This window comes from Mustela lutreola, chromosome 4, assembly GCF_030435805.1.
Source record: "Mustela lutreola isolate mMusLut2 chromosome 4, mMusLut2.pri, whole genome shotgun sequence".
In the NCBI taxonomy this organism is placed as follows: domain Eukaryota; kingdom Metazoa; phylum Chordata; class Mammalia; order Carnivora; family Mustelidae; genus Mustela; species Mustela lutreola.
Window position 1 is genome coordinate 75,322,695 of NC_081293.1, and position 20,453 is coordinate 75,343,147.

A 20,453-nucleotide genomic window follows, 5' to 3' on the forward strand; every position below is an offset into this window, starting at 1 on the left:
TTGTCCTAAAAATCTGGCAGTCATCTGCGTTTGGTCTATCACCTTGATCCAATTCCAATACCACTCCTGCTGTACTTAACGAAAAAAAAATTTATGTCTATTTTAGATCTTTCTGTCCTATTCCAGTCTCTTTTTTGGACTGATAATTTTTATTAATTGCTTTGGTTTTTTTTTAGGTCAATAGCGATATTAGATACAGACCACAATTTTAGCTCCTTCCCCAAAGCTCCCTCTCGCTTTTCTTTTCGTTGTCTTTTTTCATTGACTAGAAATTCCAGATTGCATTAGACATGGTAAAAGAGGACATATTTATCTTATTTTTGGTGTTAGTGGGACTCCTTTTTTTCAACATGTATATCATATTAGCTGCTGGCTGTACGTAGGCATTCTTTATCTTGTTTGGGTTCTATCTCTTTGTTCCCTCTCTTTCTAGGTAACTGAACAATTAAAAAAAAAAGTGTTGATGTCGTATTTTTATCCAATTCCTTTTGACCTTCATGCAGAAGTGAATTTCTCCCCATTTAACTTAAATAAATACATTTCCTAATGGAGAGAGGTCATCTGTTACCCTGGTCTTCTTGTTTTGTGTCCAACTGTCACCGCAGAGTAGGATGAAAACAAGACCCTGAGTGACAAGTGACAAGACATCCCCCCCCCCCATGAGGAGGGCAAGATGGATAGACTGCGGTCTGATTTTCTAGTTGTCGTTGTTGTGTTTTTTTCCCAGTCACAACAAGTTTTCATTACCCTCTGAGAGCAGAAGCCCGCCCCACAGAGAACAGGAGTCTGATCAGGCTGCTTCCAGGCCAGGACCTCAGGGCCCTGTTGCAGCCATGGAACAAGACAGAGCCACCTGGGGAACAGGATAGAAGCTATCTCTCTGGCTCTTCACCAACCACATAACCAGGTGTAGACATGGCATGTTTTCTCCTCATCAGCTCAACATGCCCGGAAGGGAGGCAGGGGCCGAGGTAACGAGGACCTTCTACTGTTGCTTCTCGCCTTCTCCCCCTTTTCTGAGTAGGGGCTTTGATTCTGCACTAGTTCATATCTGACAACTGCCCTTAATCCTAAACCTTAGGACTAAGCCTCAGGAGTTCCAACAGCGATGGGCAAATCCTTCTCTTATGAGCGGTAGTTGGCAAAGGTGGCCAATTATCTCAGGTGTTCACAATTATTTCCTGGACCTTTCCCACAGAGCAGATCCTAATGAGTTATATGGGAGGGAGACTCTCCTTTTTTTTAAAGAAAGAATTCAGCAGTCATGGAAGTTGAGCCATCTTTCCATGAGTGTGTGATCCTAAATCCTGTCTTAATATTTAACTGTAAAGTAAGGCAATAGCTTAAAACATTTTAAGGTCCTAGTGAGGAGCCCAGTAGGCTAGGTTATCAAACTGTGGAAGAGGCTTCCCAATGTGCTTGCTACCCCAAACAGACGTGGTGAGGGGAGAACTGGGAGCTCTTCCACCCTCACCCCCTCCAGCATCTTTCGCATTGGACCCTGGAGGGCTCCTGGTGGGCTCTAATCCCTGCCCTGCTAGAAGGAAAAACTTCTCCTTGTGAGTGGTCACACCTACCACGTGTCTGATTGCTACGAAGACCGCCCCCTCGCACTAACACAGAACAGGCCAGGTGGGAGCCTTGATTAGGCTGCTCAGGGACCGTGCACAGGGTTTTCAGGTAGATCACACTGCTCTTTAAGCAAGGTAGAATGGGGGCTGAGAGGTCCAGCCAGTCAGGAAATGGACATGAAGATCCCAGGTCAAGTGAGACCAAGAGAGGAGGGCAAGGGGATCAGGTGAGAAGCAAGAGAGGACTTAAAAAAGCCAAGGGCAGGTGAACATCATGAGGGAGGAAAGACTATGAGGGAACAGGACAGACAGCGGAGGACAAGAAGGAAGGAACAGGTGTGCTGAGTAATGTGGGTGAGTCTCAGGAAATAATGGCCTAGGTTCTAGAAGTTTCCAGGCTGTGGTTCTCGGGAGGCACCCAGGTGTGCTTTTCCTTCTTGTTCTTGGATTTCTGTGACAGTCCTATGGATTCTCAAATGACTGACCTGTGTATGTTAGCTTGTGTGTTCTCGCAACCAGAAGACCCAGCCCTAGACCCTGAGCACAAGAGAACCTCCTTTTGTAGGCAGTGGAACCGCGAAACTCTGCCTTTCCCCTCATCTGTTTTTCCTAATTCTCCCACCTCATGGGAATCCCACAGGGACAAAGCATGGCTGGGAATGTCTGGAGCTTGAGGATTTGAAGGTCACCAGCAGGACTGAGAGCTCGCTCTTCACACTCATGTCCACGAGGCTGGAGATCTTCTATCCCCGCAAGGAGGGCTCATTGAATGTTCTCAAGTTGCGAATGATTATCTACCAACAGTGCTGGGGAGCCAGTCTCCTTCCATCCTACTTGTACCCCCCAAACTGGCCAGGACAGTCCCTCGATTCTCAGTCCCATTCCTTGGAAACAAAAGAGCAAAAGAACAAAAGGTGAGAATTATTTCACTCAGCATAATCTCTTTGAGTCTTGTCCATGTTGCTACAAAAGTTGGGTATTCATCCTTGCTGATGGAGGCATAATACTCCACAGTGTATATGGACCACATTTTCCTTATCCATTCATCTGTTGAAGGGCTCAAAGAGATTATGCTGAGTGAAATAAGTCAAGCAGAGAGAGTCAATTATCACTTGAGAGATTGACAATTGACAAAGAGAGTCAATTTCACTTATTTGTGGAGCATAACAAATAGCATGGAGAACATGGGGAGATAGACAAGAGAAGGGAGTTGGGGTAAATTGGAAGGGGAGGTGAACACTGAGAGACTATGGACTCTGAAAAACAATCTGGGGGTTTTGAAGGGGCGGGGGGTGGGAGGTTGGGGTATCAAGTGGTGGGTATTATAGAGGGCACGGATTGCATGGAGCACTGGGTGTGGTGCAAAAATAATGAATACTGTTATGCTGAAAATAAATAAATTAATTTTTTAAAAAGGTGAGAATTAATTGTAGGGGGTGGGCATATCAGGAGAAGATTTCCAATTGTGGCTCCGAGGAGAAAAGAGGGCCTGAATGTGATTTGAGTCAGCATGGAGAACTTTCCGTATGCCCTAGGATTCCCACAGAGGCTCCCCCCGCACCCCGCTTGCTGACCTTAGGACCCATTTCACGGAGCAGCTCTTCTCAGATTGGGGCTCAAGGGTGGAGAGAAATTAGAGGGGTATGCCCAAGAAGAAAGGCATTCCCTGTGGAGAAAGCAGCACGGCAGAGGGTGCGGGGAGGGTCAGCATGCTATCTAGACGGAGAACTAAGGACAAGAAGGTAAACTGAGGCTCAATCCTGCCGTGCTCTGTGGGCGGGCAAAGTGGGCATCAGAGTTACAGGAATAGGAGAGGGATGTATCAGAGGCCCTGGGGAAGGGCTCGGCTTTGTCAGGACTGGAATGAAGATGATGGGGGAGGAGAGGCCCTTCTTGAATCACTTTAAAAATCTGCAGAGACTCGACTGACAGGTTTACCAACAGATGTAAACATACTCTGTCTCAGTTAGGGGTAGGCTCAGAAAGACACACCGAGATCATGGCTAAATTAGACCGAATGTTTCATGTCTGCACTGGGGGAATGGTCTATGTCACTAACATGTATGTCACTAAATCCTTGGATGTGCTTGTAATTTATATGAAAATGTTAAACAAAAACAAAAACAAAAAAAACCCAAACACCCCGCCTTCCAAAACCAAAAAACAACAAAAACAACCCGGTCTCCCTTTTTTTTTTTCCTAAGAGAGTTTAAGCTATCCTATGGTCTCTAGCCTTGGATTTTTAATTCACGGCAATGATTTTCAAATCAGTGAAACATTTCCTGCATATTATCAATTTCTGACTACAAATTAGAAAAATGCAAACCCTCTGTCTTAGCACCTGGCATCTCTGAGAAGACATTCTTTTCACAATGACATTTGAAGGCTTTCTGGAGGTGACCGATGGGACAGTCATTCTGAGTGAATTTAGAGATTTTAATTACTGTTGTATTTAATTGCAAGTGGGTGCTGTGGAAAAAAAAAAAAAAAGCTGTCAACAAAGGAAGTAATTATTCCAAAGCATTACATCTGCTGCCCGTTCTCTGTCAAAAATTTCTCACTAAAAAATGTGTTTCTTTAAACGTAACTCAAAGCAGCTGATGAAATGTAAGACCATGGAAAGTTTCAAATCCCAGAGCAAATGCTGGGGACTTGACTCAGTGGCAAAAGACCTCCCCACCGTCCCTCGAATCCCTTCCCAGGGCTTCCTACGTAAGTAAGTTCAGATGCCTGCCGTTTTGTTTCCAAAGCTCAGTATTTTCCACTTAAACACTTCCTTTTCATAATACTTCTGGTGTCTCTGGAGTGTTACTACTGTTTGATTTTTCCCTTTTAATAATGACTCTGACTGTGGTGCCTTTTTTTTTTTTTAAGAGAGTGGACAGAGCAACACTAAAGGTACAGACAACTGTCCAGACAGGAGGTAATCCCGCAAACCCTCCCAGGATGCCTGCGTCAACAGCCAAGGCCAGCATGTGGAAGGTAGCCTTTCCCAAGATCATTCCTCAACGTCCTCTAGCCTGCTGGGAACCGCAAAGACACACACCATCCATAAGGCCCGGGGACCTAATAGATGAGCAGAAGACGAGGTCAAAACCCAGAGTTAGACCGACCCTTTCTGGAAGACAAAGAGGCAGCCACCTTATCAGTGAATTTAATGAGCACCTATTTGTGTGTGTTAACTTTGCCAAATGCAGAAATCCCTGTCTCCGGGGTGTTTATGATATATTGACGAGACAAGGTGCATACAGACCAAAATGATTTAATTACCATCTCCCCAGGCAGAGGCTCCTAGATGATCTTCCTCGGTGGAATGTCTCTTGTTCTTCCCCATTGGAGAACATCATGATTTTCCTCTTTTCTCCCCCCACATTCAGGACCCTTTTCTACAGATGGAATTGTACATTTATCGGCTTACCTGTTTCTTGTCTGTCTTCCCGTGCAGAGCTGAGCTGTACGAACAATAAGGCGGGGGCTGTGTTCATTTTGCTGTTGCTCTATATCCAGAAGCTAACACGGTGCCTGCAACATAGTAAGTGCTCAATAAATGTTTCTTGAAGGAATGAACAAATGAATGAGTGAGTCAACAAAGGAAAGAGAAGCTTGGCTGGGAAAAGTCTCCTAGGCCAGGAGAACATGTCGCAGACCCAGCTAGAAAGGAAGCTGGTTGAAGCCCCTTTTGACAAGGATAAGCCACTTTCCTCCCCAGAAATGACTCCAAACGGCAGGTGGGTGGGTATCTCTATTCCTAGAGGGGCCTCCTAACTGAGGACCTCGTGGAAATAATAAAGGAATCCAACAAGGGTGACAGAGATGCCATTGAGAAAAGAACCACACATATTTTATTCTATATTAACACAATCATTATATAACCAGGGGTAGAATTTTGATGACAGCCACCATCCCTTCCTCCCTGAGGGGCTACACAGAGCTGTTGCCCAGTGTGGCTTGGGGAGCTGTTTCTGTTCTGGCTTGATCTAGATTTCTCTTCTCCCAGCCTCTGCTGACCTCCTTCTGAGTCTGACATAGGTCCTTAACCTATTCTGCCTGCTTGGGAATCCATTACTTCCTTGTTTCGGGGTCTTTATTACTATTTCCAGAATATTCTCAGTCTCTGAAAATGTGATTGCTCAAATTTCACTTTAAAGACAGTCTGTATCAGCTGATATTTATAGGAGTTTTACCTCCCTCTGCGCTAGGCTGCAGAAAGCCTCCTGCCGGGAGTTGAATGATGACTATCCCTTCTTCAGTTCTGTCTATAGTAACTCCCACAGGGCGCTCAGATATGTCACATGCACTTTTGTTTTGTTTTAGCTTAGCTTTAGGTCAGGCTAGTGTTTGGCTAGAAAATGAAAGATGGGTTTTCCGTCGCTTTTCTGCTAGGCTCCTAGCAAGCCACTTGTGGTTGTGCGTGTGTTACTCTTTGGGAACTTAAATCTAGGAGGACTTGGAGCTCTCAAAATAATTTGCTTTTAGCAAGTGAATTCTTTCTTTAACTTTTCTTGCAAAGACACAGTATGGACCATTAGGTCAATCCAATAAACTGTGAGGGTGTGGAACAATGGGGGAAAAAAGACACTGAATTGTGTGTCTGGGGGCCAGAGTCCAGCCTCGGTTTGGGCCCCAACAAACTGTGTGGCCTTGGACTGGTGCTCATTTTTAAACTGCTATCAGCTCAAGCAAAACCTGGGTCAGAGCAGCTTTTGAAACTGGCCATGATCCACTGTTTGCAAAAAAATTTTTTAATATCCATGCTTCAAATGGGAAAGAACTAGTAGAAAGCTTATAAGAATAGCACTGAAAACTGCTATCATCAGCAAGGAAAAGAAGTGAGGATGAGAAAAATATCCATTTTTTTTTTTTATTTCACAAAAGAATCCCGGCTTATCGTTTTCCCCCTTCTCAGCATACAGAGGCAGCCTTAAAACGTGAGTTAACCAAAGCAAACGATTCCGAGCTAATATTTTTTTTAAGATTTTATTTATTTATTTGACAGAGAGAGATCACAAGTAGGCAGAGAGGCAGGCAGAGAGAGAGAGAGGAGGAAGCAGACTCCCTGCCAAGCAGAGAACCCGATGCGGGACTCGATCCCAGGACCCTGAGATCATGACCTGAGCTGAAGGCAGCAGCTTAACCCACTGAGCCACCCAGGCGTCCCCGAGCTAATATTTTGTTGTCTTTAAAGTTATAGCGACATCAGATGATTTTATAGCCCACTGGGGCCAGAAGATTCGCTGGGAAGCAGAGTGTACCTACATGAGCAAGTTGTACTATATAAAGTGGCAAGTGATCTCAGACAATTACAGAAACCTTCCTGTCTCAGTTGGTACCCTGGAGACAGCCGATAATGCTGGCATACACTGCTAAAACTGTCAGCAATAAGACGTGAGGAAAACCCAAACCAGAACTTTTAACAAATTATGAGGTTGTGGAAAAGAGCAGAAACGTCTTGGTAATGACTTACATTAACAATACAGCTGCCTCCTCGAGCTCCCCGAGTCATAAAACACTAACAGCTAGGGGCTGAAAGGAAAACATGTGCACGTTACAAGGAAATGAAGATCAGAGAAACGGACTTTGCATGGGGGTGTGGTGGTTGCCAAGCTAAATGCAGAAGAGCCACGGTTCCGCTGATGCGAAAAGAGTCAACCACGACACAGGGAAGGTGGCCGAGTGGGCTTATCTCATGCACAGGCCTCAGTGACTAAAGGTGGTTCAGGTGGAAATCGCTGGGTTTAAACCACCAGCAGTAGTGATGGGGGCTATAGTTCGGTCTCCTCATCCGTCAACTATGGCCAATGGCTTCTGTAAAGAAAGCATTTGGGGGCACCTGGGTGGCTCCGTGAGTTAAGGCCTCTGCCTTTGGCTCAGGTCACGATCTCAGGGTCCTGGGATCAAGCCCCACTTTGGGCTCTCTGCTCCATGGGGAGCCTCCTTCCCCCTCTCTCTCTGCCTGCCTCTCTGCCTACTTGTGATCTCTGTCAAATAAATAAATAAAATCTTAAAAAAAAAAAAAAAGCACTTTGAAGAGTGCCTCGTGACTGAACACTCTGGAAATGTTCGCTGTTACTACTCTCATTTCTACTGCCACTGCTAGGAATGAGCCTCGTCAATCCAAACCAGACTCTTTTTTTCCCCCCAAAACATGGATAAAACCAGAAAGTAGTATCAGATACTGGCAAACGACTTCAAGAGTTGGTTAGGCACAAGTCTCTATGTTCCCACATTGTTGGTTTATTCGTTTTAGTACTGATTTATACGACAAATATTCATCGAGCCCTGTACTGGGGCAAGGCTCCATGGCCTAGGATTCTGACAATGAATAAGATATAGTCTCTGACCCCGAAGAGCTCACAACCTGGCTGGTGGAGAGCAGACAGAGCAGACATTCTGAGGAGTTACATTTCAGGTAAGGGAGGGTACAGCGGGAGGACAGAGAAGAAGGAAGCCGGAGGGAGGAAGCCTTGATCCAGACTGTCTGGGGTAGGGGAGGAGAGTGGGGATGGGCCATGGTCAGGCGGCATTCCCTAGAGGTGATGTCTGGACAAAAATGTGAGGTGTCACTGTTTCGGTTAGAATGGAGACCGCCAATCAGATTGAGGGTAACAGCCAGAACACCTTGAATTCCCTACCACCATTGACAAAGAACTCAAAGTGTGCTTTTGAAGTCAATGCCTACCTTTGTTCTTTCTTCCAATTAATAGAATGGAATCTTTATGGGCCATGATTTTATATTATCTCCTCTTGCAAAGGAAATGCTACTTTTATTTATTATTTATTATTTTTTGAGAGAGAGGGAGAGTGAGCTTGCAAGTGGGGCAGGTGGGGGAGGAGGGAACAGGGAGAGGAAGAGAGAGAGAATCTTAAGCGGGCTCAGCACAGAGCCTGACCTGGCTCTCGATCTCACGATCTCACCACCTTGAGCCAAAATCTAGAATTGGACGCTTAGGGCGCCTGGGTGGCTCAGTGGGTTAAAGCATCTGCCTTCGGCTCGGGTTATGATCCCAGGGTCCTGGGATCGAGCCCTGCATCGGGCTCTCTGCTCAGTAGGGAGCCTGCTTCCCCTCTCTCTGCCTCCTTCTCCGTCTACTTTTAAACTGTCTGTCAAATTAAAAAAAAAAAAAAAAGTCTTTAAAAGAGTTGGACGCTTAACTGACTGAGCACCCCATAGAGGAAACAGTACTTTTCACGCTAACAGCATACATTTATAAAGGGTAACTTGCCACCATCACACTATGTAAGGTCCGTCTCGATGCATGAAGTCCTGTGGGGCCTTGGGCTGACCAAGACTGACCCCTACTAAGGTTGTACAGACTCCAGGTCTTAGGGCAGAGCTACTCCGGGCCCCGGTGTGTGCAACTGCGTTTCTGTTACACCACAGCCGGGCAGGAGGTAGACGCGATGGCTGTGGCATCCTTTGTCAGAGGGAGAGGAAAGAGGTGGGGAAAAGGAACTCACTGTGAGCATATAGAAGGCCAATGAGGCTACAGATGAGGTCCTGTGAGAAATCCAAGACTGCCCTGCTCAGTATGCCATTGGGCGAGCGACATAAACCAGAGAAAGGTGCCAGTCCCTAACCTCAGAAGAAGTCCTGGACACCAAGACACAGAAACCAAGATTTTTTTTCTAATCCTGAAATTGACCACTGTTGATTTTAACATGCAGTAGGACAGAGAGACGTTTTCGAAAGCCCTGGAGAAACTGTCGGTGAAAGCGTTCACATAGGGAATGCGCTTCCTGTTGTTCAATGCAGCTGTCTTCTTGTGGAACCCCCTTTGAAAAATGAACAACAGACTTGAGGATCTTCAAAGAACAGAGTTCTGCTCCACCCTAGCTCTGCACATCTGAAAAACGGGAAAGAACATTTTCCGTCCTTTTTATTGAGTCGTGACCCTCAAAATGCATTTCCTTAATTCAAAGAGTCCCCTCTAACATTTGGTCGTTTAAACAATTGGTTTAAAATATGTGAATAACTAGGCTTCATTTGTTGGGAACCAAGACCACTTGGAGAAAAAATAGAGAAAGATGCAAAGAATGTCTGAGAATTGTGGGTATTTCATTCCTTTTAAAAACCACACTTCACTTGCTCAATGAAAAAGAAAAAAAAAAAAACCTTTTATTTTTAAAGCTTCTTTCAAGCTGAAACTGTCTATGTCCAAGCTGTAGACTAGAGCAAAATTTTACAGCTGAGTAACAAACCTCTTAAAACAGGGATTTATAATGGAAATGCTATCCGAGAGTTAATTACAGTGGGCTCCAGAAGGGTGTAATTTTTTTCATCAGTTCGGAGAGAATGCCAACCTGGTGTGTGTGACCATATTTACCCCAAACCTCAGACTCCATTAATTCATTCCACTGGGCTATACAGCAAAAGCCAGTGTCCAGGTCCCTCTTTTTTTTTTTTTTTTATCCACTTTATAGCCCTAGTTTGTCTAAAAGGTTTCAGAAAAAGAAAAGTTCTTTTAAGAGAGGCCAGTATCAATAACAGAGGTTTTAAATTAGGACAGCCGAAGACCAAGAACGAAGTCCTGCCTGTTCTTAAGGGAAGAAACACAAACACACTCTTACTAAAAACAAAGTTTAAAAACCTGAAACCTTAATTATCTTTAGACTTCTCTTTGGACTTTGACAGGGTAAGGTTTTCATTCCTAGGAGGTCTGTTTTCTGAAAGTGCACCTGCTGCCTCATTGATGACTAAAGGATTAGCCTGTGACCAAGGGGACTCGGTGACACCAGGACCAAAGAGCAGAATTACCAGGGGGGGATTTAAAAAAATAGATCTGCCTGAGTTCTAATGCTAGAGATTTAGATCCAACAGCCTGGGGGTGGCCAAGAGATTGAAAAGTTCCCTTGTGGATTTTAACAGGGGGCCAAGACTCAGAATCAGAGCTCTGTCCCTTCTACAAAAAGTGGGGACCATGGACCAGCAGTGCCCATATCATCTGGAAAGGCAGAATCTCAGGCCATGCCCTATTAGAACCGGTATTTTAGCAGGACAATTGGGGGATTTCCCCAGGGCATTAAAGTTTGGGAATCAGGGCCCTACACTACAGCTATTGCAAACAACCTGCTGATAGTCTCAGACTCAGTCTTAGAGGAGTTCCAGTATACCCACTGAAAATATGATCTGCCCGATGTTCCATGCAATAAATACAGATAGGGAGTATTCCTTCACCTGATCAGAGTTGGAGGAGAACAAAAGGATGGTACTGATGAGATGGGTGTCCCTAAAGCCTTCTGGGCTCTGGATCCAGGACACATGCAGAGTTGGAAAGTGGGATGACGGGAGGGGGAGGGAGACAGCGGTTGAAATGAGTGATGATTCATCCATGTTCATAATGGAGCAGCCATTAAATATTTTGAAAATCATCTCTGTTTTTCTGTTTTGGCACACCCCAGTGTGTTTCTTGTCATCACCTGAAGCATGCTAGGCTCTTTCCATCAAAGGTCCTAGCCCTAGGCTCTACTTCCCCCTGGACCCTCTTCTCCACATCTTTGCACGGCCAGCGACTTCTTGGCATAAATAACCCAGCTTGTCACTTGGGCAGCAAAACCCTCCTTGGCTACAAGCTAGCGTAGCCACCCAGAATTTTATAACATCATCTTCCTTTTAATTCCATCCTGTTTCTTGGTTTTCTTATTTGTTGGTTTATTCTCTCTCTCCCCTCTTTAAAATGCATTCTTCATGAGAATGGGGAACTTGTCTTAATTCAGTGCTCTGTCTGCATTCAGTCACTCATTCAACCAGTGCTGCTTGTTCACGGGCCATCTGTTATGTGCAGGGACAGTTCTAGATGCTGGGGATGGAGTACTTTTAAGAGTGCCCGCCCTAGAAGAACTGTTCAATAAATCTTGATTGTTAAACTAATCCATGCTCTTCAACAAACATTTTTAAAAGACCATTATAGGCTATTCAAAGTGCTCTGAGCTAGAGGATTACAAATGTAGATTCTAACTATAAGGAGTTCATATTCTAGTATGAACAATAAGGCAATAAGATAACCCGAGAAGCATTAAAGTAGCCTTCAGAACAAAAAGCTTTGGGAAGGACAGAGGTGAGTCAAGAATGCTACTTAGGAAAAAGTCGAGGGGAAGCAGTGTCTGGAGATCATTTTGAGAGATGACATTTCTAGAATACCCTTAAAGGGAAATCAGGTAGGACCAGGCAGAGAAATGATAGAACATTCCAGTTAGAGGACAAGGCTAAGCAAGAGATGTGAAAGAAGATGAAATGAGTGAAATGGTCAAGAGGCTCATGGGGCCAGAGGGAAAGTGGCATTCAGGTAGAAAGTGAAAGAAGTGATGCCGGAAAGTCAGGTGGAGGTACAACCCTGATAGGTGTACCACCAGCAGCATTTTAATCTGGTCTACCTTTCTGGCCAATAATTTCTCTGTATGCATTAGGGATTTTTAAATTGTTAATTCTCTTGGACTCAATATTCCCATTTTTAAGTTTTGTTTTGTTTTGTTTTTTAAAGAAGATAAGCATATATCTGGAGAGTGATTTATGTTTAAGATGTTTGTGGGTAAAGGGTTTATAAAGCTTTTCCCTATTTCCGCATGAGAATTTGACCTTCATTTACCTGGTAACCTGATGAAAGGGCGCATCAAGTATGTTGACAACTAGTCAACATGACTTATAGTAAACCTGACCGTGGGCTGTGCTGAGTGACATCTAGGCTATGGGAACTATAAATAACAGATAGGAACCATAGCTCTGAGCTTCTCTGAGCATGTGCTCTTATAACTGGACATGTCCTTTATAAGGACCCTGAAACTTGTCCCAGTGAAACTGTTGTCAGAGTTATGGTTCCCTGGGGAGGCATAAAGCTTCTAAACCAGGACAGTTCCTGTGCTTAACTCGATGTGCATTTCATCTCTTTGCACATGAACTTCTGTGGACCACTGCAAGGAGTACCCATTTTTGCCCTTCCAGCAAGTTCTGTTCCCTTTCTACACAACTTTGAGTAGAATGTGTCATGTGTGTTCTTTGTGATGCTGAATGTTGAGAACCAAGAAGAATTCTTGATGCTAAATGTATAAACCAGAGTTCTGTTTTTGTTTTTTTTTTTAAGATTTTATTTATTTATTTGACAGAGAGATCACAAGCAGGCAGGCAGGCAGGCAGAGAGAGAGAGAGAGAGGAGGAAGCAGTCTCCTTGCTAAGCAGAGAGCCCAAGGCGGGGCTCGATCCCAGGACCCTGGGATCATGACCTGAGCCGAAGGCAGAGGCTTTAACCCATTGAGCCACCCAGGCGCCCCAAACCAGAGCTTTATAAGTTCAAAATTTGGGGGTGCCTGGGTGGCTCAGTGGGTTAAGCCACTGTCTTCGGCTCAGGTCATGATCTCAGCATCCTGGGATCGAGTCCCACATCGGGCTCTCTGCTCAGCAGAGAGCCTGCTTTCCTCTCTCTCTCTCTCCCTCTCTCTGCCTGCCTCTCTGCCTACTTGTGATCTCTCTCAGTCAAATAAATAAATAAAATCTTAAAAAAGAAAAAAGATCAAAATTAGGGACAAGCTAAATGCCTAACAATAGAGGAATATACTCTACTCATAGAGTATAGTTCATTCAAATAAGCAAGAATAAACTATTGGCATTACTTCAAAATAAAAAGCTGCACAGCAAAGGAAATGATCAATGAAATGAAAAGGCAACCTACCGAATGGAAGAAGATATTTGCAAATCACCTATCGGATAAAGGGTTATTATCCAAAATATATAAAGAACTTATACAACTCAACACTCTCAAAAATAATCCAGTTAAAAAATGATAAAATACATAAACAGCCACTTCTCCAAACATCCAGATGGCCAAAAGACACATGAAAGGATGCTCAACATCACTGATCATCAGGGAAATGCAAATCAAAACTACCATGAGATAGCACCTCACCCCTGTCAGAACGGCTGAAACAAAAAACCCAAGACATGAGTGTTGGCGAGAATGTAGAGAAAGGGGAACCATTGTGCACTGTTGGTGGGAATGTAAACTGGGCACCCACTGTGGAAAACAGTATGGAGGCTCCTCAAAACGTTAAAAATAGGGATGCCTAGGCGGCTGAGTCAGTTAAGCATCTGCCTTTGACTCAGGTCATGATCTTGAGGTCCTGGGATGGAACCCCGAGTAGAGCTCACTGCTCAGCAGGGAGTCTGCTTCTCCCTCTCCCTCGGCCCCTGCCCCTGCTTATGCACACACATACTCTCTCTCTCTCAAATAAATAAAATATTTTTTAAAAAAGTTAAAAAAAAAAAAAAAACTACCTCATGATCCAGTAATTGCACTACTGGGTATTTACCTAAAAAATAAAAAATCACTAATTCAAAAGGGTATATGCACTCTTAAGTTTATTGCAACATTGTTTACAATAGCCAAATTTTGGAAATGATCCCCGTGTCCATCACTAGATGAAGACATAAAGAAGATGTGGTATATGGAATGGAATATTACTCAGTCATAAAAAAGAGCTAAATCTTGCCATTTGCAACAACATGGATGGATCCAGAGGGTATAATGCTAGGTGAAGTAAGTCGGTCAGAGAAAGACAAAGACCACATAATTTCATTTCTTTGTGGAATTTAAGAAACAAAACAAATGAGCAAAGTAAAAAGAGAGAGAGAGAGAGAGAGAGAGAAAGGTAAACCAAGAAATAGGCTCTTAACTACAGAGAACACACTGATGGTCACCAGAGGGGAGGTGGGTGGGGGATGGGGGAAATAGGATATGGGGATTAAGGAGTGCACTTGTGATGGGCCCCAGCTGACATATGGAAGCACTGAATCCTTATATTGTACCCTCGGAACTAACACTACACTGTACGTTAACTATACTAGACTTTAAAATAAAATTTGAAAAACAAATAGATCTACTTCATTCATAAAATGGAACATGAAGCAGCTCTAAAAGTTCATGTTTCTGAAGAATAGTATCAATGGGAAATAAATGGTCATAATATATACTAACTTAAAAAGTATAATATGAGAAGGAATATATGGTGTGAACACGTAACACATGTTTGTATGAAACAGGAAGGAGCTCCAACCAGAGTACAGGAAGAGAATAAGGCCACATATAAAGACATCTTCCATTTTGCCATCTTTTCCCTCCTCTCTTTTCCAAGGTGCAACTAATTTTCCCAACTCAGATATTGGTGATTCATGCCTTCTGGGCCATCACAGAGCTCAGTACCCTGGCCACAGTGTCCAACTTATGACCAAGGTCAACCGATCAGGGTTTCTTATGCCCCTCTCCATAGTCACTGCCTGGGCATGTGGGCTCAGGTGGTACTCAAAGGTACAAATACTGGGACAATAAACTGGAACTCTTGATTTGTTTTTGGATGAAGAGATGAGAAAACAGTTGTGGCTAGCACCCAGGTTCCTGCCATGAGGTGGGGAACAACAGTCACCTTCCATCCCGCGGGCTGCCCAGGGAGGGACGGTCAACTTGTGTAAGAGTTAGACAATCACAATATCACAGAAATCCAGAACAAGGAGAGGATGCGACACGTGTTTGTTAAATTTAGTTCAACAACAGTACTTTTCTTTTTCTTCTCTTCTTTGAAAAAGCCTGCTAGCACCAAGGTCTCTGAGGTCTGCTGGTATGATCTGGTCTTAGGACCCAGAAAAGAAATGCTGCTCTAAGGAAATAATGGATCAGGCCATGGACCATGACTTACTTCTTTGTGCTTTGTTTCATTTACTAGATATTTTTACAGCTAAAAATTACTCTTAATATATATGTTGAACATAGCTTTTACACAATATGCATAGACATATATGTATGGCTTACAAGATGGTAACATGCAAATGATTTCATGATTTTTCCTCTTTAGGCTTAATAATGTGCCATAAGCATCCTTCCGTGCCAGCACACAGGGCTCTATGACTCTGTCATAATCACTCTTTACTACCCTCCTGTGAACTGACGGGTACAGTCATACCTATCTTGGCCACGTGACCTCATTTCACCGCTAGGTGTCTCAGTGTTTGTCTAAGTGGGGTTAACTGACAGAGGATTTGCTGTAAATGAAAGTGAAATACTGTAAGTAAAACCCTTAGCACAGGGCTGAAACAGAATGGGCTCAGTAATTGGGAGTTCTATCACTATTTCTCCTATGGAATTCTTACTCCATTAATATTGTCATCAGTGGATAGCTGAGTTATTTCCGATTTCCGACTCAACAAACAAGACCGCAACACACAGTTTACCCTTGTGTGATTTTTAAAGACTAAACTCCGAAAAGCGAGACTGCTGGGCACAGTATATACCACACGCATACAAAGAGAAACGTGACAGCATACACACACGTATACACAGCATATACACAGCATATACACAGCATGACCCCAGGACTTCGGTACACAAAGACACTCTTATGAAGAAGAATATTTCAGGGGCTCAGAGGTTATCTCCTGGGAGCTGGCCAAGGGCTAGTCCTAAAGACACATTTCTTTGGCAAGTGTGGGGTCTGAACGACACAGGCCTGCTGAGTTAACCCTTTTCTGCCCCCGGGGAGATGCATGAGCCAAGACAGAGAGGTGGAAATGCACAACCCACACTTAGGGACAAGAGTGCAAACCAGTAGCATTAAAGGGAAGGAGAGGAGCGAGAGGTCAAGTGGAAAAGTAGCTTCGCCCAAACCATGAAGAGGAACCATGGAGAGGTTCAACGCACAGAAGCACGGGGATGAGGATGACGCACGTGGGAGTGGTTTTAAAGATAAGCTGGAGGGAAGATTCTGGAGCCTGGGGACCCTGCCAACACCCCGTGGGACAAGATGGCCTGAAGCAGTGGGAATGGAGAGGGCCTGTGCAGGAGACTGTGAAAAGCAGCCAACCTTCAAAGTCACTGAAAATGGGGACAAAGCTGAGGGGCTAGAATCCTAGAGCCCTCTAGGATCGTAAGCCCATGTGGTCAAAAGTAACAGCCTCCCGATACCAACAGACGTGCCAGGAGAGCCTGCGGATCCATTCACCAACTGTTTATCAAGGGCCTACCAAGTGCCGAATGAACCATCATCCAAGTTTGGTTCATGAGCCCCCCGCACTCCGTCCCCTGAGGAGCTTGTCGACAAAGCCTATTACACCCCCCAAGAGCTACCAAATTCAAGTCTCTAGTGCAGGGCTTGGAAATCGGCATTTTTTACAAGCTCCCCAGATATTCTCACCACTAAAGTTTGAGATTCTCTGTTCTCTCTGGTGCCCAGAAAGTCATTTACACTGGGAATACACTGGGAATTTAAATATATCTCAAGTTGTGAAAAGAGGGAGGAAAAAACTATAGAAACCAATAGATACAGGGTTTTTTTTGTGGTTTTTTTTTTTCTTCCTCCTTTTTTCCAATTCAGGATGGGAGTCTCCATGGTAGGCATGGAGGCTAAAACTACGACATTTTTCTGGGTGGCTACATGTGTGTGTGTGGGGGGGGGGGGGCTTTCTGTTAGGAAAGGATGGCTAAAATCTGCAGACGACGAGGATGTCCAAGTGCATGGCCCTGTGTGCGATCTGATGAGGCTGAAGCTCTTTTAACCAAGAATGACAAGGTCTTTGCCCAGCACAACCCAAGACTGCTACAAAAAATACATGACATATATTTTGGAAATGAGCACATTAAAAGATGCCTTTATATATGGAGAAAGCAGAGAATTTTATTTCAGTTTGGGCAGCCCTTTAGAACGTTCATGAACGTTTTTAAAAGCAAAGTTCCAGAGGAAGCAAACGTTGCTAGTGACAGCCCAGAGCTCAGGACATAAGCCGAATGAAATAAAAAATCCAAGGATTTTTTGTTTTTGGTTTTCTCTCCTAACCTCTTCACCTGGCTTTCACCTCCCCCTCCCGCATCCTTCTCCTTCCCTATAGGAGTCCTTTCCCCTCCTGGCCGACAGTGGAGAAGCAGCATGTTCCAGAATACGCAGCTCTCTTAATCTAATACAGCGTTGATGGTTTCTTTCATTAAGTTTCAGCATCCTTCTGAAAATCTGGCAAATACTATGATACATGCTATCTCCGTTAAATGTATTAAAAGAACATTCAATCAGGAAATTAGTTAACTATTCTCTAAATAAATTATATTTGAGATGCTACATATAAAATATGATAATTCAGAGAGTAAATCAAATTATACATAATATTTTAATGTTCTGTTGAAGAGAGTGAACAGGGCATAAGCTTTAGGGCCAGACAGAGATCAGTTTGATTTATGGCTCTAGATTCGGGGAAGTTATTTAGGTTTTCCGAATCCATTATTAGATTCTCATCCATTACCATTGTTTCCGAGCCGGGCATTATCGGCATTTGAGGCAGGATAATCTTTTGTCCCATGAGGTGGTCCTCAGCATTTCTCACCGTGGTCCTCCTCCTTTTTCTAGCTACTAGATCCCAGGAGCATTCTCAGCTCTCACCTTGAGATACCCGAATACCGTTACAAACCTGCAAACGCCCCCCCCCCCCCCGGAAGGTGATGATGCTCCCAGCTAAAAGCAGGTGCATTAAATGAATAATAATAATGCCTCTCCAAGTTGGAAAATTTTTCCTGGCACTTTGGGGTAAACAAAGAGGTAGCTTAATCCCAGCCCGGTCCATAGGGGCTGCTGTGCAGAGCAAGCTGCTTCATCTAAACATCCCACCGCTTACACTGCAGTAGGAGTAAGACCTGAGGGTTGTCCTAAGAATGCAATGAAGCATCACGCGCTAAGCACCCGGCAGCCAGGCTGGTGCAGTCGTCAGTCGCGTGGGTGCTGTCCAGATGGGAAAGCCAGATGCCGGAGACGAAGGACAGCGGAGGTGGCCAGGAAATCAGTTACCTTGTTTAAGACGTTTTGCAAAAACAGGGAAGTGGGAAGTAAAGAGTTATTAGACAGTGTCGAGTTGTCAGTTTCTCTCCCACGCCCCTCCCCTCCCTGAAAACACTGTGTGTACTTGACGCGCTCTCTTGAAGGCCTCGGGCTGGATGGTGGGGAAAATAAGGCTGAGTTTCAGGAGGATGTAAAGGGCCGCGAGGTGGCGTGAGAGGATGAGGATGCCAGCTGGGCACACAGGGACGAGAGCTCACCAGCATTCTATGCGGCTTTTCCAAACTCCAGGCTGCGCTTACGTGTTCGCGGACCATGCCCAATGTCCCCGAGATTTTCACCTGCTCTGCACTCTATTAACACCCGGCAACAAGAGAGACGGCCAGCACTCATCAGAGCTGCTTAAACGAGATGAAGCTCAAGAAAAAGGAAACTGGAACGGATAATGTGCTAGCTAAAGGAGAGGCTGGATCTACCGGGGAGAGAAGTTATCTCCTCCCTACAACCTTCTGCTCCCGTTAGACCTTGGCCTCAGAACGCTGATCTCCAACAGGGTTCAAGGACCAGTTTTATGTTTGTTTTTTTAAAGCACATTTTCGATGACTTTTTTTTTTTAACCCTCAGTTGCCCTATCTTTTTCCCTCTACCTTCTTTGAGTGGCACGAAAAAAACCTTTTGTATCTGATTCATTCCAGGATCCGTTCAGTTCCTAATCTCACTTTCCTTTGCCAAGAAGTATTTTCCAACACAATTATTGCCAAGTCATCCCTCACATAATCTGCTGAGGCCCTTCCCACGTTCTCTGGGATGATTCAGAAATCATAGGAGAAATGCAGTCCCTGGCTTCTAGGAGCTGGGACTTTGTCTCTTTTTGATCAACTGGTCAGTTTTGTTTGTTTGTTTGTTTGTTTGTTTGTTTTAACTAAATGAAAAGTAACCCATGATACCAGAAAAATGGTAACATGATTACAGGGGTTTCAAAAATTTTTAAATAAGGGAAAAATTAAGTTTGAAGAACTATGGGGCTGCCCTAATGCTGTGTAAGAAGAGAGTGCAAAGTTTAAGACAGCCTCGGAATAGGAGCGCCTGGGTGCCTCCCTTGGTCGAGATGCTGACTCTTGATTTCCACTCAGGTCATGATCTCAGGATCATGGGACCAAGCCCCACCTCAGGCTCCTCCCTCAGCATGAGGGCTGCTTGAGGTTCTCTCTCCCTCTACCTCACTCTCTCTCTCAAATAAGTAAATAAATAAATCTTAAAAAAAAAAAAAAGGACAGCTATGGACTACTAACTCTTCATAAAGGTCTTCCTAGGACAGTCCCAGTTGCAAGTAATGTACAAATGCAGGGTTTTATGAGATCAGAGGCTTATCCTACTCCTCTCCTGGAGGTTAACAATGCAGTCTCAGAGGAGCCCTGAAGACATGAATTTACCCGACTTACTCGATCAGTTTCTCCCAAACCTCTTGAGGATGGTATGCCCTTTTGTCCTAACCTTATTCCCTTATTCATATCCCACAGAACTGGTGTTCTGTAGGTCATTAAGATAAAGAACAAGAATTTTGTTTGTTTGTGCTTTGGTTATTGTGACTGCTTTTCTTTTTTTCTTTTTTTCTTTTTTTTACTTTCAATCAATTAGTAAATAAGATTTCCGCTAGATAGAAAAGCATATGTTTGAATGTCATGCCTATATGCCATTACTATGAAAGGTTCTAAGCACATACTCTGAGTACCTGATTTATCTTGTCATTGATGGGTGGCAGGCAGTTTGCAGGAAGGCCCCGGTCCACAGACGCGCCGAGGAATGACTCCATCATTCACTGGGCACTACCCTTAACCTTAGTGGAATGCATCGCGCTAGGAAGAGGACAATGGTGAATCTAAAACGAGCTTCCACGCCCACCAACATGAATCTGTGGCATATGGAAACACACTATTCCTTTCTCTTGAGGAATGCTGGTCAAAGCCACTTCCTAAATCAACAATGCAATAACATTTCAAAGCCAAAGTCTGGACAAAAATAGAAGCCATCTCCCTAAATTGCTAAGAACATTTCTGCAACACAAATCTCTTCTCCACAGATGTTAAGTAC

General features: G+C 44.2%; 1 long non-coding RNA gene across 3 annotated transcripts in view; it reads right to left on the bottom strand.

Annotated features, from left to right (window-relative positions):
* Positions 1 to 19,584, bottom strand: part of LOC131828985 (uncharacterized) — a 28,013-nt gene extending 8,429 nt beyond the window's left edge. The window contains exons 1-3 of one of the 3 annotated variants that reach the window (XR_009352645.1): positions 18,623 to 19,579; positions 4,990 to 5,093; positions 3,987 to 4,040 (exon numbers count right to left, since the gene is read on the bottom strand). This is a non-coding gene — a long non-coding RNA (uncharacterized LOC131828985). Of the gene's footprint in view, positions 1 to 3,986; positions 4,041 to 4,989; positions 5,094 to 18,622 lie in introns of those variants that run through there. The other 2 variants (XR_009352644.1, XR_009352643.1) reach the window with 2 other exon arrangements.
* Between the last annotated feature and the right edge of the window lie 869 nt (positions 19,585 to 20,453).